Raw genomic sequence first — 12648 nt, forward strand, 5'->3', positions numbered from 1 at the left:
TTGTTATCCCCTTTACATTCTTAAAGATTTTATGGTGCTTTTTTTTTCTTTTTTTTTTTTTTCTTCCCATTCTTTGGCTGTCCATACGCTATAGAGCACAGTATTAGCACTGCTTGTTTTAGCATAGAAATATCTGTCAATTGAAAACATGTGCATTGTTTGTTCTGCCTTTGGCTTGTCTTTTACAGGGTAACCATCATACATAGATATGTACACAGACTACAGCCTTACATGCACAGCACACAGATAAATACAAACACCCATGCCCACACAGATGTGCATATACAAAATTACTGGTATCACCTATTCCAAGTGGCTAGTGTGGCAAAATCAAGCAGTGATAAGTGTTTTCTTTGGATAATAATAGGTATTTACAAACAGACTCTATTCTGCCCCCTTGTCTTACAGAACACTGTGCTCAACTTCCCTTTCCTGGATGTTGCACTGTGTTGATCACTGTCCTGCCTCTACAAATCCTATTTGAAAATCTCATTTGCAGCATAACTGACAACAAAGGCATTACATGGTGTATGCCCTGCATATTCTGTAGACTACTCCTTGCCTTTGTAAGTTATTTCTAACTTCTACTGAAAATGCTGTGTGTTTAGTTGATGATCTTTTTTATTTATTAATAGCCTGGAAAATTAAGTGTGTAATCAAAGAATGGATCCTTTCCTAAAAGTGCAAGGTGGGATGAATTAGATCAGTGGTATGAAAAAAATAAAAAATTTAAAAAAAAAAAAAACGTCCTTTACTGCAGTAGGCCATTGGATACTCTGGGAAGAAGGGACTTAAACAAAACATTAAATTGAAGAGTATTCAGAGGTTCAATCAGTAACAAGCACCACAAGACAGAGAAGCCCTCTTTAGATGGATATTTTTTCTGCATTTGTTTCCAAATTGTAATTCTGCTCCGTGATTAAAAAATAAAATAAAATAAAATAAAAAGAAAGAAAAAAAAAAAAAAAAAAAAAGAAAAAAAAAAAAGATTTGATATTTCAGTCTCTCAGGGCAGATTGCAAATAATTACATGCAAAATGATCTATAATATATTTATTGAAAATAGTATTGCAGAGCACAAATGTGCACTTTATTCAGAAAGGTCATTTTTTAAAACATCCATTGTAGCTGATTCACTAACGTCCAGGGGTTTTTGCCATACACACAGCACAGATTTTTTTGATTATGTAGATTTTTTTTTTCTATTGCAGTTTCATATGCAAAGCATGCATCAGCCACATCCATGCTATCTCCTAAAGCAGTCATTCTGAAACCCAATCTGGGGACAGTGCAGACTAAATAAAATTTCATTTTGATTTGGCCTCCCGCTGAGAATGGGACTGCTTTGTTTCAGCCGACAGAACCAGCAAGCCAGAAAGGTATGTCCTGTTTTGCATGGCTGATGGTGTGACTTGAGGATCACAATCAGGCCGTTCATGCTCTCAGGGCTCGGCATCTCATCCACATCCTGTACTGTCTTTCTCTTTTCCTTTCCATTTGCTTTCCTTCTGTGCCGCCTGCCGTCTACCTGCAGGGCAAAGCTATGGCAGACCCTAACACTATTGTTTACTTTGGCATATGTTTAATAGCTGCATGGCTGTTGGAGGGTAGGTTTTTTTTTTTTTTTTTTTTTTTTTTTTCCGTTTCCTCCTCTGCCTTTGTTTTTTTTCCCTTCCCTATCCACAATCACTTTCCTTATTTTCTAGGTGTTGAATACACAAATACTGACTTAATGGACAATTATGTAAGTACTGCTTGCAATGCTTCAGAGATTTTACTAGGAGATATGTAATGCAGAATTTTATTGTAAATCCGAGGAAACCTTAAACAGCTTTGAAGGACTTCAGTTTTCATAGCCCTTTAGAGCTGTTTAGGCAGAAAAGCAGTCACCCATTATAGTTAGCAGAGAGAAAAAAAAAAAAAAAAAAAAACCCTTAGGAAGGGGTCTGGCTGCTTTGCCATCTTCACATGCAGCTTTGCCATCTACACTTACAGCTGCAGCATTTGGCTAGGTGAATATCCGTAAATATTCCTCTGTCTAAATATTAGTATTTATCCTAAAGCCTAAAGCATTCCAGGAGAGACTGCACAGCACACTCCTTGCTGCTGCTGCCCCATCTATCAGAGGGCTGGCATTTGGGGAAATGACCACTGTTTTATCCTCTGAAGCAGCTTTTGGACAGGGCAACAGGATGCCTTCAAGACTCCTCTCAATGTGAACTTTCTCTTCAAAGTGTGTTTCTTTGCCAAAGAAACTATCCGTTGTCTGTGATTTTTTTTTTTTTTTTTTGATGGGGGGAGGGGTTGTCATATGAAACAAAATTAGCATCAAATTTACTTGAGACAAAAGGCAAGAGTTTTTTTTCTTATATTTTTAATTTTTGTTTAATTTTGATTACTATGCATTTTTATATTACTGAGGTAGAATACAATCGTAACACCAAAGACAAATTCAATATTTCTACCTCCAGAATTTAACAAAATATATGTATATCTACCATATTATATAGAGCACTGACACTTTATGGGAATTTATGTCTTCAAACTTACAAACACAAAATTATTATTGTATGCAACATCCTTTTGTGGTAGGTAAAATTAATAAAAGCAAGTTGTTCAGCAAAATGTTAAAGAAATATACGGCCAGTTATAACACTTTCTGTTCAGTTTAGCAATTTTTGATTCCAGCTTTTATATGTTACTCCAGCTCCATGACTTCTGTCTTATAATCCAATTCATATTTCAGTTTCTGACTTTCTGAATTGTTCTGTGGCACAAGCCCTTGGCATAACCATGTGTGTCTTCATGGAGCAGAGGTCTGGGACTTGAAAATTCATTTTCTTCCCATATCCCTTAAATAAAGTAATAACAATAATAGTAGTAATGAAAAGGAAATGTGGCAGCTGGAGGGGCAAAGGCTTGTCCAATAAAAGTTTGAAGAAAAACACAGGTAAAAAGAAGATGCCTCACTGGCCTTCCTGTAAATCAGGGTAGGCCAAAGCTTAGTTTCAACTCCATGAATTAACCAGAGTGAACTCCAGCAGAGTTCTCTGAATGTGGGAGGGGGCAAGATCTAGCCCTGCATACTCAGTTGTTCTGAGATGCTTACAAAGTGAAATGCAGCTTGAGGAGACTTTAAAGAAACTATTTGTAGTGACGTCACGTTCCTTTTAACAAATTTGAGGCAATAAGAAAATTGCAAAGAGGCTATATTTGGAAGAAACAAGAACTACAGCTTTTTAAATGGATACAGTGGGAAAATGATCACTTCTGTGTGTTTTTTCCTCAGTATATCTAATCCTCTCTCTGCACCCCTCAGGTATCATTGGGATGTTTTCCAAGTCACCAACTCTGTAATGTAATCAGTTTATAAAAATGATTTTCAAGTTCACATTTACCATAATTCCATTTTATCAGTTAAATGTAAGTTTTAAAAGTAACTAAACTCTAGGTATTGTACTACAGTTTACCCAGATTATCCTGATTCATTTAATAAAACTCACAGTCCTATCAGTCTTTTTGTTGCACAAAGTGTGCTCTACATTACATCAATAACTGTATTAAAATATATATATATATATATATATATATACATATATATATATATATATACACCCTTGAAGCACTTGAAAAAATAAGCAACAGTTTTATATAAAATACTCATGGAAATTAATAGAAGCAATGTTTCTTTATTTCCAGGAATGAAATATATTTTAAAAAGAAAGATGTTCATTTCAGTATAGGAAAATAATGTAAGCTCAAGAATATACTCCCTGTTCTTGATATATTCTATTAATTACATACCTGTTATTACAACTAGAAATTAATGCAAACATTATTTCAGTGGACTGAGGAGATCAGAGTTCCTTTTTTAGATAGGTTTATTAGAGCTATGTCTTGCGGTCATTTTCTGGATCAGTAAAAGAACAGGGAATGGATTTTGGAAGTTTGGTTTGCATTTATCACTCCTGCAGAAAGAAAACTATAAAAATATTAGTCCACAGTCCAGGAAGAAAGACCTCATTCTTAGATAGTTTTATAAAACTGCACTCAGAGGACTTAGCAGTGTTTCTTCTTATTTATATTTGTGTGTTTAAGAAAGGAAACAGAACTAAAATCCCAAATCAGCTACTTCTTGCACTTTATAATTGTAAAAAAGCCCAGGGCACTCATTAATCTAGAACATTTATTATTTTTTTTTAATGGAAAGTTCATTATTATTCTCAGTTCTTTGACCTTGCTGTTACTTTTTGTGCTTTACCTGAATAAGGTGACGTGATTGACATAAGCCAGACCTGTGTCCAGAATCCTATGGGAGAAAATAGATCATCTCCAACACAGAATATATGAAACCAGATGAGTGCACTCAGGAGACCTATATTTAATTGTATATATATAAATGCATATATGTATGTATATTTTTGCGCATATATTCTATGATGACAGTATATACAGTATATATACATATGCAGATATAACTATGTCTATATGGGGAGATATATATATATTTGGAGAACACTGTCACCAGAGTCCCTGGGGTGTACAAGTGATACATGGACAGATACAGTTATTGTGACCATATAGAAGAGGAGGACCTGTATGATTGGTGCATTTGCTCATTTCCAGATATTTGGAAACTCTCATCAACTCAGCAACCAGTAGAAACAGGTAGAAACATTCCTGGAACAAATGTATAGTTGTCTGCCTAAGCACTTGCTGAGGTCAATGTTATCCCAGATATGAAGATCTGACTGCAGGATCAGGGCCTACAAATTTGGCAGTAGCCCCTTGCCCAAGCCAGGTCAAACTAATCAGCAAAACTTTGGAAAAGGGGGCAGAAATCTTTCATAAGGCTAGACTTGGAACCTATCAGCAGAATTAGTGGACAATTGATTGTCATTCCACTCAAACTCCTCATACTGATGCTCTTACATTATACACCTGATTTAGCCAGCACCAATAAAAAGGGTCTGAGAAACTGGTAGCAAATACTGTAAAATTACATATCAAAGGGCAGTTGACTATAAGCAGGTACTATAAAATTACATATAATAGGAAAGCAATAATATCCTGTCAACAATTAAGCATATGAACCAATTGTGTTCACAGTCCAAAAGAGGTGAGGTATAGCATTGTTTTGGTTTGGGAAATTTTTACCCAATAGTCTCCTTAGAAACTATATTAAAAAACAAAACAAAACAAAACACATAAAAAAAAAAAAAAAAAGAGAGAGAGAGAAAGAGAGAAATATCGATCACAGACTTGCTGTTCAAGTTCACTGGAGCAACAGTATGTTGTAAAAATAAATGCTATCACATACACTTTCATTTGATAATGTTTCAAGCTTTCAGAAAGTTGTCTTTCTTCACCACAAAAATACATAAATATTTTTCTCAGCTTTAGGTATTTAAGAGGTATTCTCTACTCTAAAGAGGTGTTCTTCCTATAATTCTTGTTTCTAAAGAAAATCTAATAAAACAATATAAGTAACTGATCAAATACCTGAGTGTAAACAGAAAACTGGCTTTGGACCAAAGCTAAAGAAGCAGAGCTAATAGTCAGGCATTAACTTTGTTTAGGAGTAGAGGTAGAACCAAACAGCTTAGCCTAGCAACTATATCAATAATCTAATATTACCTGAGCAGGGAGAGGAGAAGAGAGTTTGGATACAGGAAAGAAAAAAAAAAAAAAAAAAAAAGAGTGACCAGAAAATCAAAAATCGTGTTATTTGTAACATACATGCCCTAGTGGAAAATACACCACTGAGATGACTTTATTGAAATTAAGCTACGCCCAGGGAATCCACAGTTTCAGATATGTTCAAGGAACAGAAGTTTTGAGTCTTGATAATACACAAGTTGAAAGATTTTCTCAAAACAAAATACAAGATGACCTCCTATGTGTTAGAGCATATACATTTGTTAAGACTTCAGTGATTATAATGCAAAAATAAATAATGTGTGTTAGTTAACTAGCGCTCTTTCCTTATGAAATGTTGGAAAAAAGAATTTCATCTACAAAATAAGGGGTGGGTGGAAGAAATTACTAGTGAATGTCTAATGAATATTATATGGCACAGAAATGGACTACAGATTAATAAAAGCATCCTCTCCTTCATTAAATGTTCTTTACCCTATAGGGGTGGGGAAGGTTAGGTTATAGCAGCATAATGTCCTCACAATAAAAATATGTTTAGTTCCCTAGCATCTACTGCAACTGGTTATTCATTATATATAATTTTCTTTATTTTTGCAACCCTTTCCCTCTACCAGCTGTCTAACAAAGAAAAGCATGAGACATTCTGAATATAAACTTTTGGAATCATTTGCATTCAGTGGGAAAATTCCACTAGTAAAATAGTATTCATTAAATTTCTCTAGTGATGGACACATATCAGAAGATTCTGATGAGTGTTTCATACAAGTATAAAAATGTAAATGTTTGTCTACAGCGTGTTGAAAAATCTTCTCTATTACCATGATACTGAGGAACCTCCAAATGATCACATACTTTTTATTTATTTTTTGTTTTGTTTTGTTTTTATGACTTCTAACTTTTCTACTGTCCCCTTCTGAGATTCCTTTATTTTACCAGACAAAGCAATGCCTCCTCATTGGTGACAGGTTACATTTCAGAGGAAATTAATTCCCTTTACCTTTTCTAACCTATGTTTTAGGAGTAACCCAGAAAATCTTGTTGCAAAGAGCAGCCACAGGAGGTATTAGGAAATATTTTGTTCCGTAGATTTCTTTCCCCTTCTTCTCTCTCATCTGAATTAAAATGTTCCTGGATATTTGCATTGTTCTTTGGTATGAAGGTAATAAAAGGAGATTCCTACACCTTCAAATGGGGACAAGAGAGAGAATGTTGTGGGAAGATTTATGGTGTCTTCTCAATCTCTTCTTATATTCACATGAGAAACCCAAAGTGAATTGAAATAAGTAAATTTAAAGGACAAAGGAAAAAAAAAAAAAGTCTAAATGAGGTCCACCAGTACACCCATACTCTTATCTGTACTTTAAAGAACATACAGATTTTCATCGAATGGAACTGAAAACTTAGAGCTACTTTTTAATAGGTTAGTGGCAAAAAGGGAGAAGAGGATCTAATTTTGAGATTCTTTCTCTCTCTCTCACTCTCTCTCTCTCTTTCAATTCAGTTAAGATCCCAATTTGCACTTTAGGAATGTAGGATGAAAAGACTAAAAGCTGCTTCAGTAAGATCAGCTAAAAGAGCAAAGTAGATCTCGGTGTTATCAGGTTAGCAATGATAACTCACCTTAAGGTCCCTAAAAATAGAAGTGAAAGAAGCAAAGAAGAACATCAGTATTGAAGAGCAAGGGGGACAGAATAAAATTCTGGTGATCCCCATAATTAACTGGCAGAGGGTCAGATGAACACTTATTTAAATGCAACAAAGCACAACTGGGTGTCTCAAAGATGGAGTTTCAATCTTAATGGCAAAATTCTTAGTTTTGTCAGTTCCAGACTGGCCTGTCATGTCATTTTATTTAGATTTTTTCCTATTTCCTTTGAGAACTTTGGGAAAACATTTATGTAGAGAGTTAAGATGCTGGTTTATAGACAATTCAGGGGACAGGCCTCCTTAGAAAATACACAAAGAATGATATTATTGTGATGTCTGAAAATATTTCTGTATGAGATATTTGAATTCTGTGAGATAAATACATCAATTTACCCTCCAGTTTCAAAGGCAATGACAAGTCTTTATTAAGAAATAGTGTTCTCTCAGTGCAATATCCCTACACCAGCTTAATGCTGCTAAATACTCTACATTGTCAACCCCACTTTTAACAATATCAATATGATACTCTTAAGCTGCCTCCATCAGATAATTTTGATGAGAATCAATATTTCACTTCACAATTTACCCATACCAACTCTCATCTCACCGTAATGCAAAACCAAATGTCCAGGCAGCAAATGTAGAAAAACTGTCTTGAGAAAAGAATTTTACAGCTTTCTTGGCTATAAATTTTATCAGCACAAAAAATAAGTCTGTTTTAAACCATATATTCTACCTAATTCCATCTTGTTTAAACACCATTCTAATTTGGATGATGTCTTCTGTTTCCAGGTTATAATTTATTTTCAGAATTGATTTATTAAAGATAACTGAAAATTAAGGGGAGCTGTGGATACCTCTGACAAGGTTATAAGATTTAGAGGGGTCAGAAGAAAGGTAGGATAGATGAATACTTCCTCAGCTTCAACAGCAGATGGAAAGCTGAACCCCATTTCCTAACACTTAGATATGTTGTATGCTAACATAATGTTTATTGAAAGCACAGTAAGTTTTTTGAATGGAATTTAATCCAAAGTAAGTTATTACATCAGGATTTACAGATGTTCTCTCATAGAGTAATGTGTTGGCAAAACAAGAGAATATTACAAGTAGCTTATCTGGCTGAAGTCCTCAAATACATTGTTTTATCGTGGTGTAAGTTTGTTAGTGCAATTTATTTTTTTTCCCACAGTTGTATTTTCAAGTACACTAATGTTTAGCTGTTAAGATGTGGGAGGAGTTTTTGGTTTCTTTTGTACTTTGGTAAGCAAGATTATGGCATATTGGATTTTGTAATTCCTTCATAAATTATTTTAAGTTTTCTTTGCATATGTGCATACCCACACACACATATTTACCACTTGGAGGACAAGTTGGATAAAACTGAAGTGTAATATCACACCTTCCCTCTCCCAAATGAAGGACTGGCCGTCAGCAGGTTCCCAAAGTGCTGTGTACTCTCCGGAACACAAAGAACAAAATGCTCTAAAAGGCAACTGTCAATAATATGGCCTTAAATCTTCATTGCTGGGTGACTCATTGTTCTCCTGCAGTAGTCATTCAAGTAAGCATCAACATTGTGGTGCACTGACAAACAGAACCCAAGTCTTCTGAAATCCTGTGTTCCCAATTTATTATACTGAATGGCATTCAAAAAAATTCTCCTGCAAATGTGTAACCATAACCCATGATGAATGCAGTGTGTGGTTTTGTAGTGAGAAAAACAGTGGCTGTAGGTTGTTTGCTAAAACTGACTGGTTTTGCTTCAGTGAAAGAGGGAGAGAATTAAGACAATAGGAGCAAAGAGGGAAACAATTATGCAAAGGACACCAAGACAACGGAGAGACAAAAGTTCTTGGCACCAGGAATTGATTATGTGGGTAAACTAAGAGAGCTGATGAAGGGAAACCTTTAGATCCAGTTTCTCATGTGATCAAGTAACATAATTTTCTGCAACGCTTCAAAAGGATTACACTGAAGGTTATACTATATTCATGCTAGCCACAGGCCAAAGGCTGTAGTTCTACAAGACCACAAGTATTTGAGGATTCATTTGAACAAGACATATAAAAAATATAAACACCTGTCTGAATTTCACCTCTTCTCTGTATTGCTCCTGCATTTTCTATTCAAAATATAAATCTTATTCTGTCTGTGAGCCCTTCTCATCTTCCAGTCTGAGGTCCCTAAGAAAGGAATGATAAAGAAGCAGGCAAGTGAGAATAAAGAGCATTCAGTGAGAACAAGGAGCTACCATCTAGGTATTCTGGATAAATAACAGCTCCCAGTGTACAGGCTAACTGTACACTAATCTAATGATCCTGGATCCACTGGTTATGCTGTGACATCCAGTATCCTTACAGACCCCCAAAAACCAACTACCTGTCCAGCCTCAGATGAGACCCTTCCCCACACAGAAAAATATGACAGAATCACCTCCTCCAACTTCATGCTCCTCTTGGAGCATGAGTTCACCACCATCTTGACCCTTCTACCATCTGTGCAGTCTTCCGAGAGCTCCTTTCCAACAGCTGTTTGTAAGTGGAGGGAGAACAATTATGGGAAAGTTATCCTGCAGGCTTGGCTACCACACAGAACGAAATTTCCAAGGAGAATTCATTTCCTGGTCCTCTTCCTGTTGGTAGACCAGGATTCCTTTAGCAATAGGAATTCCCACACTGAAATGCAGGTGAGTATTTTTGGAAGATTCTTTAAGCTGGTTTTCATTAATGGCTTCCACACATTAAGTGTCTGGTCTCTGTAGCTCACCAAAAAATAAAAAAATAAAAAAATCATTTTTCACTGTCTGTGCAGACTGGATGGTAAAACTTAGAATCACAGGAAACAGGACTCTCTTCATCGGTTAGCCCAAGAAAATGGCAGGACATTGCACACATCTGACAGTTATCTGCCTAAATTGTTCTTGAAATCTCCCAGCAGTGGAGATCCCATAGTCTCACCAGGTGAGGTAAGTGTTCTTCTCAAGTGCTTAGCTTTTCCCACAATTAGATTTTTTTTTCCATAATGTCTAACCTGAATATCTCTTGCTGTGATTCAAGATTTACTTCTTGAGCTATCCACATTGGGCTTGTCATACAGATAATTCTCCTTCTCTTACATATCTCTCAGCTGCTATCATTTCTCTCCCAGTCTTCTTTACTTTTAGACAGAATAGCTGTAGTGCTTTCATCATTCTTTCATAGGTCTTATTTTCTGATTGTTTTCATTGTTCTCTTCTTACCTCTGCTCTTGGTCCATATTTGTTTTTAAGGACATTGGTGAAAAACTGGACACAATACATTACTGAAAGTATTACTACCACCAAGCAGAACTCAGATCATGTGTTTGTTCTTTCTTCTTTCTTCCCTAAGAAAATTGTGAATTATTGGTTTGGGGTACTGTTCTTTTTTCTTTTTTTTTTTTTGGTAGGGGGAGAGAGAGAGGGAGAAGAACTTGTTTTAATCCATGGTGCATCTGCTTTTCAGGCTGTAAAGAGTTGCTACATAATAGCAGTTAGATTTTAAAATGTACTGCTTAGGAAACTAAGGAATTACTTTTTAGCATTTCTAGCATTTTAAATACTCTCCAAGCATTTCTTGCAGAATGTTGTCATCCTTAGTTTTTGCAATACAGTTACAAGGCAGAGAAAAATTATTGTCACCATTTTTTTCTAATGAAGAGGCTGAAGGACTGAAAAATGTGCTTTGCAAAGGGATATTTTGTCTTGTTTCAAAAAAAAAAAAAAAAAAAAAAAAAAAGCACTGCTTCAGTCTTCTGTACAGGATTCTGCAATGTGTTTGAAATCTCCTTCCACAAAATATGATTATTCAATGAGTGTGTTCATATTGCAGGCTTCCAAGCCAAGTCTCTCTTCTTAAGGGCTCTCAAAGGTGCTTAACTGTAAGCTCATATGATTAATATTTTGTTCATTTCTGCATTTTCCATTTAAGTATCTAAGTTTTGGTCTTTCCTGTGCTCCAGAGCACTTTGCCAAATGCTTTTATCCCTCTTGGGACAGTTGGTCAAGGAGAAAGGGAGGATGGCATCTGTAGAAGATAGGACCAGAAAAGAACCTGGGGGAGAGGTTTCAAGTGACAGGAGAGAAACTATTACTCTGAGTAGAGATGAGGAAGCAGCATTCATCTCAACACTCTATACCCACAGAATATTGAATTTTTCCAAGTTTTCTTATTTTATGGCGTTCCTCCTAATGGTGGCAAACAACTGAAACTCACTTAAAAATGTGTCTTACTCCCCCCTTGTGGCTGCTCCACTACAAAAAGGTGACAATCTACAATTGCTACTAAATTCTCAACAGTTCAAGGGGCAGTCTTCCTTGCACAGAAACGTTTTCAGACCCCAAAGGACATATGTAGAAATAAGAATGGTTTTACTTAACCTCATTCATGTCATATCTATTTTATTTTCCCTTGTTTTTAGAACTTTAAATAGCTCTCTTGTTTCTATGTATAGAAACATATATGTTATATGTACAGATATTCATTATAAAATGTGATATAGCATTGGTTTCCAAACCTGCTCGAGTTTTGTGCACGATGCAGTCTGGTGCTCCAATGACATGTTCTCATATGGCATAAATTGAAATCACAGGGAGTCATAATGCAGCACAACAGGTGCACCAAAAGATTTTAAATTATTCTTTTTTGGATAAATAATGATAATAATAATTAAAAAAAAAAAATGTTAGCCATTAAATTAGTTCTGCAAATCCTTGCAGTCAGAGCAGCTGCAAAGAAGACTTTTTTACTGTGTTCAAGGAAGATGGAAATTCAGTTGTGCAGTGTAAACCACAAATATTTTTTTCTTTCATGTGTGGTGATAAAAGTAGTTTTCTTACCAGTATACCATGTTTCATTAATACAATGTTTAAATAATTAAGTACAGTAACTCTGGAGGCGATGGCTAAGATAAAAGTTTGTAGGCAATCCATTATTGTGATTAGACAGTACTTCTTAAAACCCATGGAGATACAATTTAGTAATTTAACTTCTGAAGTCAGTTGTTTAATAAACTATTACATTTTAATATAGTTTTGTTCTCGTCAAAGGGAATGATTCATTTCCCCTCTGTCAATTGTTCCAGCTGAAGTTATTAATGGTTCCAGGGTTGAGGGGGTGCTGGGTTCCTGTTTGAATATCATTACCATGCTGTTCCCACTCTCTAGATGTTGTCACTGTAATGTTACATGTGTGATCTTTACTGGTTATAATTTTTTTTGTAGGGAAAGTGACTGCTATCATTTGAGTCTTCAACATTTATATATTTAATTAGGTCTAATTTTATAGGCAGAAAGTAAGAGACTTGTGAAGGGGGACATATAAT

General features: G+C 35.4%; 1 long non-coding RNA gene across 2 annotated transcripts in view; it reads left to right on the forward strand.

Moving 5' to 3' along the window:
• The first annotated feature begins 1238 nt into the window (after window positions 1–1238).
• Window positions 1239–12648, forward strand: part of LOC110351634 (uncharacterized) — a 162048-nt gene continuing 150638 nt past the window's right edge. Inside the window, exons 1-2 of one of the 2 annotated variants that reach the window (XR_005262802.2) lie at window positions 1239–1379; window positions 1707–1744. This is a non-coding gene — a long non-coding RNA (uncharacterized lncRNA). The remainder of the gene's footprint in view (window positions 1380–1706; window positions 1745–12648) is intronic. The other variant, XR_005262803.2, reaches the window with a different exon arrangement.

Source organism: Anas platyrhynchos, chromosome 1, assembly GCF_047663525.1.
Source record: "Anas platyrhynchos isolate ZD024472 breed Pekin duck chromosome 1, IASCAAS_PekinDuck_T2T, whole genome shotgun sequence".
In the NCBI taxonomy this organism is placed as follows: domain Eukaryota; kingdom Metazoa; phylum Chordata; class Aves; order Anseriformes; family Anatidae; genus Anas; species Anas platyrhynchos.